This window comes from Amaranthus tricolor, chromosome 11, assembly GCF_026212465.1.
Source record: "Amaranthus tricolor cultivar Red isolate AtriRed21 chromosome 11, ASM2621246v1, whole genome shotgun sequence".
In the NCBI taxonomy this organism is placed as follows: domain Eukaryota; kingdom Viridiplantae; phylum Streptophyta; class Magnoliopsida; order Caryophyllales; family Amaranthaceae; genus Amaranthus; species Amaranthus tricolor.
Genome location: NC_080057.1, coordinates 13,940,717 through 13,954,059, shown reverse-complemented (window position 1 = coordinate 13,954,059; position 13,343 = coordinate 13,940,717).

The following is a 13,343-nucleotide window of genomic DNA, read 5'->3' as shown; positions in this document are numbered from 1 at the left end:
TTGTTGGATCAAAACATTATTCTAAAGGAAAATATGGAGATAATTAAAAAAGAAAATGTTATTCTTAATATTGAGTTATCGCAATACAAATTACTAGGCTTGAATAAAGAATTGAATGATGCATCTACTAAAGATTTGTGCAATGATTTTCAAAATTTAAAATCGAATCTAGAATCCAACCGTATCAACAATAATAAGATTGAATTAAATTCAAGAGAAAAAGGGAAAATCAAAATTACTCCCTAATGGATTCAAGATGCCAAAAGTAAAAATTCAAAAGACCTAAATTACTTTAAGAATTACAAGAAGAAGAAAGCTTACGTTGATCTCCCTAGTGACAGAATTTGTTCCTTCTGTGGAGGAACTGACCATTTGAAGGACCAGTGCACCAAAAGGGAACAGTACACTGTCTCTAAAAGAAACTATGTCGATAAAATATGGATTAATAAAATGGATTCATGCAAAACCGACAAGGAACCCAAGAAAGTCTGGGTTCCTGTAACTAACAATTAATTATTTTACAGGTCCAAGTGAGGGGGAACAACTCATGGTATCTCGACAGTGGGTGTTCCAAGCACATGACGGGTGAAAAATCTAAATTTCTCTCACTTGAAGCCTATGATGTGGGAACAGTAACCTTCGGTGACAATATGAAGGGTGAGATAATCGCCAAAAGTAAAAGTTGGAAGGTCAAGTTCCCATGCTATCGATAATGTATTTTTAGTCGAGAATTTGAAACATAACATTGCATTTCTCAATTTTGCGATAAAGGTAACTCTGTGAACTTTACTTCTGAAAGATGCATTATTTCTAGGAATGACACATGAGACACAGTTCTTGAAGGGATCCGAAAAGGGAACACTTATGTTGTGGACCTGGACACTGTTCCCAAAACCAGTCAAACGTGTCCAAGTGTTATAAGAGACGAACCACTTCTTTGGCATAAGCGACTAAGTCATGCTAGCTATACATTGATGAATACTTTAAGATCAAAAGACCTAGTAAGAGGACTACCAGCTATAAAATTCTTTAAGAATGAAATTTGTGATCCTTGTGCCAAAGGAAAACAAGTAAGGTCATCTTTTAAATCAAAGAATGTTGTGACCACCTCTAAACCGCTTGAATTAATACATATGGATTTGTGTGGACCTATGAGAATACAAAGCCGAAGTGGCAAAAGATATGTGTTTGTTATTGTTGATGATTATAGTAGATTTACATGGACTTTATTTTTAATTAGTAAAGATGAAGCTTTTAATGAGTTTGTTTCTTTCGCTAATAAAATACAAAAATCTACCAATAATCAAATTATTCACATAAGGTCAGATCATGGTAAAGAATTCAAAAATTCAAGCTTTATGAGTTACTGCAATGAACATGGAATAAGTCATAATTTTTCCCCACCAAGAACCCCACAACAAAATGATGTGGTAGAAAGGAAAAATAGAACTTTAGAGGAAATGGCTAGAACCATGTTGATTGCTAGTGGTCTACCAAGAAAATTTTGGGCCGAAGCTGTTAATACTGCATGATATATTTTGAATCATGAATTAATAAGACCCATCACCTCAAAGACACCCTATATATTGCTTAAAGGTGTTAAGCCAAATATTTCCTATTTTCGTGTGTTTGGATGCAAATGTTTTGTTCATGTAAATGGAAAACGAAATATAGGAAAGTTTGATGAAAGAAGTGATGAAGTATTATTTCTTGGCTATTCATCAAATAGTAAAGCCTACAGAGTTTACAATAAAAGGACAATGAGCGTGGAAGAATCCGTTCACATAATTTTTGATGAAACTAACTTTTTGACAAGTGAACATGATATAAATAATTTTAAAATAGATCTTGCAAATCTAGAGGACGATGATGAAGAAATGAAAGTGCAAGATCAAGGAACAGCAGGTGAATAGCCGTTTCCAGAAGAAGCAGAAATATCTGATCATGATCAGGAACTGCCAGTACATCAGGACTAGCAGACTGTTCCCAATCCAGCTGTTCCCACAGATGAGCAAGTTGATCCAGCAGCTGAACAGAATGTCAATCAAGCTGATGAACCAGAACATGCTACTGTTCCCACAAGAGAATTTGTGCCCAAACCTTGAAAATATCAAACTTATCATCCTGTTGATTTGATTATAAGTGATTTGAATAAGGGAACACAAACCAGATCCCAAATGAGAAACTTTTGTGCACATTTTGCGTTCCTATCATCACTTGAACCCAAAAATCACGAAGAAGCTCTAAAGGATTCCGAATGGATCGTAGCCATGCAAGATGAATTGAATGAATTTAAAAGAAACAAAGTATGGCATTTAGAACCCAAACCAAAACACAAAAAGGTAATTGGTTTAAAATGGGTATTTCGGAACAAATTCGATGAGCATGGAATAATTGTAAGAAACAAAGCAAGGCTCGTGGTCAAAGGTTACAATCAACAAGAAGGTATTGATTATACCGAGACATTTGCTCCGGTAGCAAGGTTAGAGGCTATTAGAATTTTAATTTCTTTTGTTGTGTTCATGAACTTTAATTTATCTCAAATGGATGTGAAATGTGCATTCTTAAATGGTTTTCTTGACGAAGAAGTTTTTGTTGAACAACCCCTAAGCTTTGAAAATGCCTCTTGTATTGATCATGTCTACAAGCTTGATAAAGCTCTTTATGGCTTGAAACAAGCTCCTAGGCAATGGTACGAAAGACTATCAAAGTTCTTAATTCAAAATGACTTTGTTAGAGGTAAAATTGACAAAACCTTATTCTTTAAGAATAAAGGTTCTGATATTTTAGTTGTTCAAATATATGTTGATGATATTATTTTTGGAGCCACCAATGAATTACTATGTAAAGAATTTGCTAACTTAATGAGTAATGAATTTGAAATGAGTATGATAGGAGAAATAAACTTCTTCCTTGGGTTACAAATTAAACAAACAACTAATGGTATCTTTATTCACCAACAAAAATATATAAAAGAACTTCTCAATAAATATGGCTTGAATAATGCTAAAACCAACAATACACATATGGCTACAAATGTTAGATTAGATGAAGACCCAAATGGAACAAATATTGATCAAACTATGTATAGAGGCATGATTGGCGCTTTATTATATCTAACTGCTAGTAGACCCGATATTGCTTTCAGTGTTGGCCTATGTGCAAGATTTCAATCCAATCCTAAAGAATCACATCTCACTGCAGTAAAATGAATTTTAAGATATTTGAAGGGAACAAATGACTTGTCCCTATTTTACCCTAAAAGTGATGTCTATGATTTGAAAGGTTTTAGTGATGCAGATTATGCAGGAGATCTTGTGAATAGAAAAAGTACATCAGGTATGGTACAATTTTTTGGCTCATGATTAGTGTCATGGTGTTCAAAGAAACAAAACACTGTTGCATTATCCACTGCCAAAGCTGAATACGTAGCAGCAGCAGCTTGCTGTTCCCAAATGCTTTGGATTAAACAACAGCTAAGAGATTTTTGTATTAAGTTTGAATGTGTTCCTATTTATTGTGATAATACCAGTGCCATCTGCATATCCAAAGATCCAGTGCATCATTCTAGGGTTAAACACATACATATAAGACATCATTTTCTTAAGGACAACATTGAAAATAAAAATATATTAGTCAAGCATGTTAACACAAATGAGCAAGTTGCAGATATCATGACTAAACCACTTCCAAGGGAACAATATGAAAAGATGAGATTGGAACTTGGCATGATTAAGCTGCATTGAAGTAAGTGACAAGCATGATCCTTAAAGGCAAAATGAAAATTGAAAAAGTCAATCAACCACAAAAATCTTGATTGAAAAATCAATTATAGAAAGGATCAGGTACCACTATTTAAAGTATATACTGTGAATGCTCTCATGTTTGCATGATTAATTTGATCATACAATAGTAGCATAAAATTTCTATTTATTTCATTTTCATAAAATTATTTCATATTTTTCAACTTTTATATTTTTATATATCCCAGCATTTTCTTTGATGGTTAACAACAACAACAACAAAAAAAAAAAATTAAAAGTTGGAGTTGGATCATCAAAACGCTTCATGAAACCATTAACTTCCCTTATACACGTCCCCTCACATTTAATATATACTTTCCCTCACGTCAATCCATCATCACTTCATGTCCCAATCTTCAAACAACCCTCTCAAATCCTACTGTTTTTCTTCTCTAAATCAGCCCACTGTTTATCAATCCCTCTCAATCACGGAAAATGAAATCATCGAAATCATCATCTGGTTAAAGATCCAACTGCACACCCAAAATGAAACAGCCTAAACCACTAAAAATAGTTCATCCTTCACCTCAAATTACTACACCAGAGTCATCTTCAAGAGAACAGCAGGGAACCCCTGTTGCCTCTAGAATGCATGCAAGCAAAAAGAGACAGAGAGACTCTACTTTGAACAAATCCTTTTCAACTTCCGCCAAAAAGGCAAAATTGCTGTTCCCATCAATGCTGAAGAATTATCCAAAGAAATGATAGTTGGTTTTGGACTTGACAAGCAATGGTATGAATCCACCTTTTTTCCTCAATTACACGCAATCTTACAAAATCAATTATGGGAATCTTTGATGGCAAAACACTGTTGCAATCCATTGTACCCAGAATTGATGCATGAGTTCGTTTAAAACTTTTCTATTGACAATGGTGTATGTACGAGTATTGTTAAGGAGGTCAAAATTGAATTTAATAGTCTGATTTTGGGAGAATGGTTAGGAGTGCCTGTCATTGGATTTGATGTAGATTATGTTGGGTCAAAAATAGTTTTTTCTGGGATTGATGAGAAGAATGTCTGGAAGTTTTTGGGCATAGATGAAAAAAGAGGAAAGGTTAGCCACAATGTACTGTCTCCTATGCACAAACTATTATATAACATAGCACGTAGATTCATTTTGCCACGCACTTCCAAACACAGTGAAGTTAATCTGCGAGATGCAACACTAATTTACTATATGGCTAATAACATCAAAATTAACTTTCCTTCATTAATGATTTCTCACTTGAGTGACTGTATTTCGAAAGGATATGTGATAGGATATGGTGGTTTGTTGACTTGGGTCTTTAGGAAGCTAGGTGTTTCTCTTGAAGGTCAAAACTTTCCTATGGGTCCAAATAACAAAATAGGTGCTAAGTGTCTGAGTAACTTGCACCTTAAATTGAATAAAAATGGGACTCTTAAAATGTTTGTGAACAATCTGATGTGATTTTTGACTACAAGGAGGGCATCAATGAAGTAGAAAAAGAAGAAAAAGTTGAGGAGGAGGAATTAAATAATAAGGAGGAACATGAGCCTGTTCCCTCTACCACTGAGAAGGCAGATGGGCATTCTGATAGGGAACAGGAGGAAATTTCTTGTAAGGGGGAAGCTGAGAAGGAAACTGTGAAGGAAGCTGTGGAGGAAGAAAAAGAGGAAAACGAGGAGGTTTCTGTGCCTACCAAGCAACAATCTGGTTCAACCCCTAGGAAGAGTTACAGATTAGCTTCTAAAGGCAAAAGGCCTGTTGTTATTCTTGACGATGACTCAACCTCATACACAACAGCTGAACCAAGCCATCCTTCCTCACCTAAACCAACCACACCTTCATCCCATCACTTTTCTTCACCACCACAGTCACCTATACCACCTTCACCACCACCAGTACACACCTCACCAAACCAAGGCTTAGGTGCCACTACAGTTCCTACAGCCCCTCTATTCTCCATTCTCCTAAAACTTAACGAATTGCAGTCCAGCTTCCTTGTTTTTAAAGATGAAATTCGTGTCTCTCTAGCCTCGCTGTCTGCTCAAATGAACCAGATGGAAGCACGTCTGGGGGCCAAACTCGACACAATAGAGGTGGAGACAGAGCATGTGGATGATGAAGCTTCTGCATCTTAATTCCTCTTGCTGCTTTTTAATATCTTTTCATTTGTTGCAACCATCTCTTTTATCAAACAATCTTTTTGTTTTTTTCATTGTACCAGCTAGGGTACAGTTCCTGTAATTCATACTTTGTTGAACTACATTTCCTTTATGCTACTAACTGTTTGTGAAGTTTAATCCCTGCTCATCATGCTTGCATTTATTGGTACTTGCTTTTGATCATTGCATCTTGATTCAATCTTTGGCTATATGTTTAGTGTTGTGGTTTGATTATCCTCCTTCTTTTTGATTGATGTCAAAAGGGGGAATATTTGGCACAAACTTAAATAATGCTTGAGTATGCTTAGTTTATATCTGGTCTATTCTGTTGTGCATTAGGATTGAGGTTATGATCTGAGGATCTGAGGCTAAATACTATGCTCTATCTGTGCTATGCTCTATCTGTGTTAATTTTATAAATTTTACATGCTCTAATGCTTGCTCTGATATAAAATAATTGAGTTGAATTGCTTTACACTCTGATCCATATGTTCTGATAAAATTGAGATAAGTTCAGCTTTGATTAATTATAATCAAACTGATCTGATTGTTTTTAAGCTCTGATCATCAAGACAACAAATTAATTAACTAAATTATTTATTATTTGCTCTGATATTATTATCAGATATTATTCAGAATCTTGGCAAGTTTGTTATGATTAGTTTCTTATTATAAGAGTAATATGATTTAAAATATGCTTGGTAAATTATATTTACTAAGTTATGTAAAGTTGTTTTAATCTCTAACATGCTCTATAATATTGATTTTACTCTAATTTTATTCTAAGTTTGTTTAAAAAGTTTGTCATCATCAAAAAGGGGGAATTTGTTGGACCTCTTGACTTTTGATGATGACTACACTTTATTTAAACGAATATGTTTTTAGAGATTATGTGCAGGTCGATATCCGATCTTGTATATGATCGTTGATAGCACCTATGACTTGGTCTATGGAAATGTACATGTCAAAAGGATCCAAAATATGTTAGGAGAGTATATCGCTTGGGATGTAAAATGGAGACAGGAGGTCTACTGTTCTCAAGTTTGATGTTCTAACAAAACTGGAGACTGGAGACAGCACACTGTTCCTTTGTCGGAGTCAACTGAAAACACGTCTACTAAATTTCTGTTTTTAATTATATTTTTATTTTTAGTTGATGTATTAAATAAAGTTAATTTATTGCAATTATAATTTATTAAAGTTAATTGGCAAACCATTTTCCAAAATATCTAATGTTTTTAATTAACCTTTATTTTAGGATTTATAATTAGTAAATAAATTGAATTTACTAAATTTAGGAACAGCAGCCGTTTTTCTGTAAAAGTTTAGAATAACCATTTCCTAAAAATTAGTAAATAGGTAACCATCCCTATTATTAGTAATTAGCAACCGTCCCTATTATTAGGGGCAAAAATCTTAAACTTAATACACAACATTTTTGGTTATTTCCATGTTTGATTATAATCCACCTAAGGAAGGTCTATATAACCAAAAGATAAGCTAGGTCAAAGAAGATCAAACAATAATCAATCAAGACACTCAAGATAATGTGAGGAACTTGGTGACCCCATAAGTCACACAAACGACCTATAATCGTCCTATGTCTCCTAAGGATTGGCAGGACAAGATTTGTATCGAATGTCAACAAAGAATCATCATTAACTTCAAACCCTAATCCAATACAAAGAAGAACAAGACCAATCCTAGGGTTTTAAAGAAAGAATCATCACTACTCAAAATCCCTAAGAAAACTACTCACTCATACTAATAACAACTATGGCAAGAGAAATAAACAAAGACATGTATGAAAGTATAAAGAACTTGAATGTAAATGAACATGAAAGCAATAAAGAAAGCAATAAAGAAATGAAAGCAACAACTATTTAATCAAGGCAATAAATGATGAACAAGAACAATAAGGAAAGCTATGAAAAAGGGATATTCTACATGGTAAGCACCAACTATAGCGAAAGGTGAGTGGTAGCAATTCTTAAATTTTTTTTCCACAAAATAGCACTCAACTCTTGGAAAAGTCACTGTCGTAACATTATGACACAAAAAACGTTAAGTTTCCGTCAACTATTGAAATGACACAAATACCGTTGTTTAATTTCAATAGGAATATTCTATATGGTAGGCACTAACTATTGCAAAAGGCGAGTGGTAGCAATTCTTAAAATTTTTTCCACAAAATAGCACTCAACTCTTGAACAATTAACTACCGTAACATTGTTAAGCCAAAAATGCTTAATTTTTCGTTAACTATGGAAATAACCATTTTACCCTTGTTCCTTTTCACTAAAACTCAGTACCTCCTTCTTCTTCCATTCAACATGTTCTTCGATTCCTTCAAGATCTTGAATTTCAATGCTCCATTATTAAGCTGTCTACATTCATCATGTTGATGCTGATTTTATTCTTTTGGGAATTTAGGGTACTTAATAATGAATCGAGATTGATGGGCAAGTGAAGCAGCTCATCAACACAGGTATACAAGTCTCCAAGGATGCTAAGATTGTGGCTTACTGACGAGAATGAAGTGGAGGCAGTTTGGGAAGACCTTAATCTATATGATTTGGCTTAATAATGTTAAATGGAAGAACATGTTGAATGGAAGAGGAAGGAGGTACTGAGTTTTAGTGAAAAGGAACAAGGGTAAAATGGTTATTTCCATGTTCAACGGAAAATCAAACATTTTTGGCTTAATAATGTTACGGTAGTTAATTGTTCAAGAGTTGAGTGCTATTTTGTGGAAAAAGTTTTAAGAATTGCTGCAACTCGCCTTTTGCAATAGTTAGTGCCTACCATATAGAATAGTTAACGAAAACTTAACGTTTTTTGCGTCATAATGTTACGGCAGTGACTTTTCCAAGAGTTTAGTGCTATTTTGTGGAAAAAAATTTAATGAAAGTTAATAGGAGGTTGAATACTCTCTAGAGAAGGGGGTGAATAGAGAGTTTGGGCTTTTAAAACTTTTCTGGCAGTTTGTCTCAAGAGTTTGAGGACACTGTCAAAACTGTCTTCTGAAACAGCTTTGAGCCAATTCGTAAACACTAATCGTATGTGCGGAAAATAAACTTTAAAGAATAACACACGATATGTTAACGAGGTTCGGTTTTAACCAACCTACTCCTCGCCTATGGGTTCTCTTTCAACCCGTAGGATTTCAACGCCTTTTATTAATCCGACTTTAATACAACCAAGAAGATCTCACTATCTCCTCTCACCACGTTCTTCCCCTTGAAGAACCGTATTACAAGTCCCTTTAATAAAAGAAAAATCCCAAATCTCACAATAGAGATTCACAAGTTGAACACTTTAAAAAGTATTCTTGATTAGGCGTATTAAACTTAATCTAACTCTTTTTGAACTCTTAAGCGTATTACAAATGTAAGAGTTAGATGAACTAAGAATTACAACTCTTTAAACACTTAGAGAATTTCTAAATCTTAAGTCAAGAGAGAAAGTTGTAAGAAGAGGTGCGTCAAGATGTATCCTTAGTTCTGGAAGGAAGCCTCATATATATAGTGTTACGCCTCAACACATCTTCAAAAACAAGAAGGCTCCTATCCGTTATTTTCTGTTGACCTGGTCATTCAGCGCCTGACTTCAAGATCTTGAGGTTATCTTCGGACTGACGTGTACTGACAGCTTAATAATAATTTCGTCATTGTGTTTGTAATTGTCCAATACTATGCTGCCACGTTAGTTCTTATACAAGATAATGAATAATAAGCACAAACCAGATTTATCAACATTTAAATAACCATTTAAAATAATTCCTATTTTTTAGCATCGTTATTTTCTATTTTTAGTATAAATTCAAATCTCATCCAAATAATAGAAAATCTAGATCTTGCATAATTATTAATATAGCCGTGTACAATTAATAATAAAACATGTGTACCTTGTACTATATTTATTCAACAAATTAATTTTAACCACATATTTAAATTCAAGTTCAAATATAAAATATTTAAACGTTAATCAAAAACGTGTAGTAAAATATTCAAAACTTAATTTCAAATAATATCCAATGTTAATTTTAATGAACCTTGACCTATTAAAATATTTCAAATATAATTTCAAGAAACATTGACCTATTAAAATATTTCAAATATAGTTACGAAACTAACCTGATTATAAACGTAATTATCTTCAAGACTTTGAAATATATTTCAGAATTTATAAAATCAACTTTAAAATAAACTTAAGTTCTTTAAGCATATTACATTGACTTCGAACTTAAATATATATAAATCAAATGTATATCAAATATGATTTTAAACTTACTTAAACAATTAAACGTAATTACTTAATTTATTTGTTTAATCAATATGTGTTTTGAATTATCATCATTAAAGAGAATTAAGTCTTCAATCTCCTCTTATCATTTAAGAGAGTTGAGTCTTCAATCTCCCCCTTGATGAAAGTCAAAACCATATTTTCTTAAATCATATTTTTAAGTTAATATGAATTGAAAAAATTATCCAATATTTCTTAACATGTTTTCAAAACAGAACAATATAAAAACAAAATAGTATAATCCAGCAAATTTTATCCAGTAAATTTTTATCCAGCAAAATAGTTTAATCAATACTTCATATCATTACAAGTATCCAATCATAATACATGCAAATATAATAATCATCATTGTAATGTAACATCATATCAAAACTTTAACATCAAAGACATGATTAATAATCAGCAATTAGCAATTATCAATTTTCATATCTATATCTCCACAAAACATTTATTCAACAATATATTACATCAGAGCATAATATATCAAAACATCAAAAATAGTATAAGCAACAAATAAATCAGAGCAAACAAACAAATAAGCAAGCAAATATCAAGCAAGCATCAAGCATCATAAACATCATAAAAAAAATATTACATTTCTCCCCCTTTTTGACTTTCATCAAAAAGAAACAGGAAGAACTAAAATGTTGGGATTGTTAAAAACAACACAAAAATAACATTGTTTGCCGAAAATAAAAAGATTGTTCATCATGAATTAATAATTAAAATTACTTCCTGGACCTCCTCTTCCTTTTCTTGGAAGGAGCCGGTTTTCCAGGTGAAGTTTGTTCAGAATCAAATGTTGGAGGAATTGTTTGAATTGGAGTTATTTCAACATCAACTGCTTGACCCTCAGCAGCAACCTTTGGATCATCATCTCCCTTCTTCTCCTCTGCTTCCTTTTCCTTATCTTCTTCTGCCTTCTCCATGCCCTCATCCTCTTTAGGTACAGCAGCATCACCATCAACAACCTCTTCTTCCACTACCACATCTTCTACTACCATTCCCTTCATTTCTTTCATAAAAGTGTCTAACATAAAAGTGAGAGTGGACACTTTATCATGTAAATCCAGTAGAGAAGATTTCATTTCACCAACCTCCAGGTCTAGAGACTGAAGTCGGGAAAGAGTGGTGTGTTCTTTGATGTGAGGTTCAAGACGTGTAAGCCGTTTACCATGGATCTTTTGAAGATCCTCTTTATCAATTGAAGAGAAATTTGAGTATAACTCATATTTGTCATGCACTTTAAAAATTCCAAGAGGCGGGAGGATTTCATTAGACAACGAAGTAGGACCAGAACAATCCACTTCCTCTAACTCAGAGAGCAGATTGAAATGATCAAAAATCAATGTCAAAAGATTCGAATAAGGAAGAGAACAATTGCGAGAATGTGAGCAACAAAACCGCATTGTTGAGAAGATAACAAAAGAAAAATCAACATTTTTCAGAGAAGAGATTTTCCACATCAGTATGAGATGAGCATCAATAACCAGTTCACAAGAGGTGTTGCGAGAGAAAACATTTCTTACAAGAATGTAGTGTAACAATTTTCCATTGAGATTCAAAGCATTGTGAGTTAATTGTTTAGTAGAAGAGAAATCAGAATAGGATTCAAGAATGAACATATCCCTAGCATTTTGTAACGCTAAAATATTAGGGGTTTGATCATCAGCTTCATGAGAAAATTTGAAAATGTCATTCATTAGGGTTTTCGAGATGATAATCTCTTGAACTTTTACAAAACTTCTCAAAGCTTGTTCTCCATCAACCATAATAAAAGATAAGTTTGAATAGAAAACTTTTACAAGAGTTGGATAAGAAGTAGAACCAGGGCTTAAGAACATACCAGGAGTAGATTGTATGAAAGAAGAAATAATTTCAAGATCTTCAAACAAGAAGAAATTATAATCAAGTAAATCAACAAAGGAAAGTGATCTTTGTCGAAAAATATCAACCCATCTCCCATAAGCAGTATGATTTTCAAACCATTGTTTAGGAACATCAAAAGTGTTCAATGGTGAGTGAACAACTGGGGTAATAGGTTCAGCCATTTTTGATTTAGATGATTCTCCTTTTTCGGATTTTGAAGAGGATTTGCTTAGCCTTCTTTTAGGTGCCATTGAAGAAATTTTGAAAGCTTGAAAAGGAAAGTGAAAGAGACGGTTTGAGTAGGAAATCAGAAAGAGATTCTTTTAGCAAATGAATGAGCAAAGCGATTTACTCTCTTTTAAAGGAGTATAGTACAATGCATTTGTACTTTCAATAAATTGATTTGACAACACAAGGAATGCAAAGGGTGTGTGAAGATTGACCGGTTTGTTCATCAAAGTGAACAAGTGTATGATTTTGGGTTTTTAACCGTGAACAAATGGAAATGCAATTATGATATTAATTGGATTTTAACCAAAATCATTAACAAGATTTTAATGCATGATTCACGTCCAAAATAATTTTAAACAAACAATTTTTGTTTTTGTTTTAATATAATTAAATATCCTTTATTAATTAAAGGTATTTAATCATAAATCCATTTTTATTAAACAAATAATTTTTAAGAAATTGAAATCAAATTTTCAATTCTCAAATTCATGCATAAACATACATATAATCACAATAATATGTAATGCTCCCCCTTAATATATACTTGGTATTTAAGTAGTTAACGTCTCAATCCTTATACTCATATGCAATTACTCCCCCTTAATTCATGCAACATCATTTAGCATGCCAAGTTCCATACGTATATAAGCAAAACGATCAGCACTTAAAGGTTTTGTAAATATATCCGCTAATTGATTTTGAGTAGATATAAAAGATAAAGAAATATTACCTTTTTCAACATGATCCCTTATAAAATGGTGACGTACCTCAATGTGTTTAGTACGAGAATGTTGCACAGGATTCTTTGTAATACAAATTGCACTTGTATTATCACATCTTATTGGTATGCCTTTGAAATCAATTCCAAGGTCTCTAAGTTGTTGAGCAATCTATAAAATTTGAGAGCAACATGCACCGGCAGCTATGTATTCAGCTTCAGCTGTAGATAAAGCAACTGAATTTTGCTTTTTAGAATACCAACAGATCAATGAATTTCCTAAAAGTTG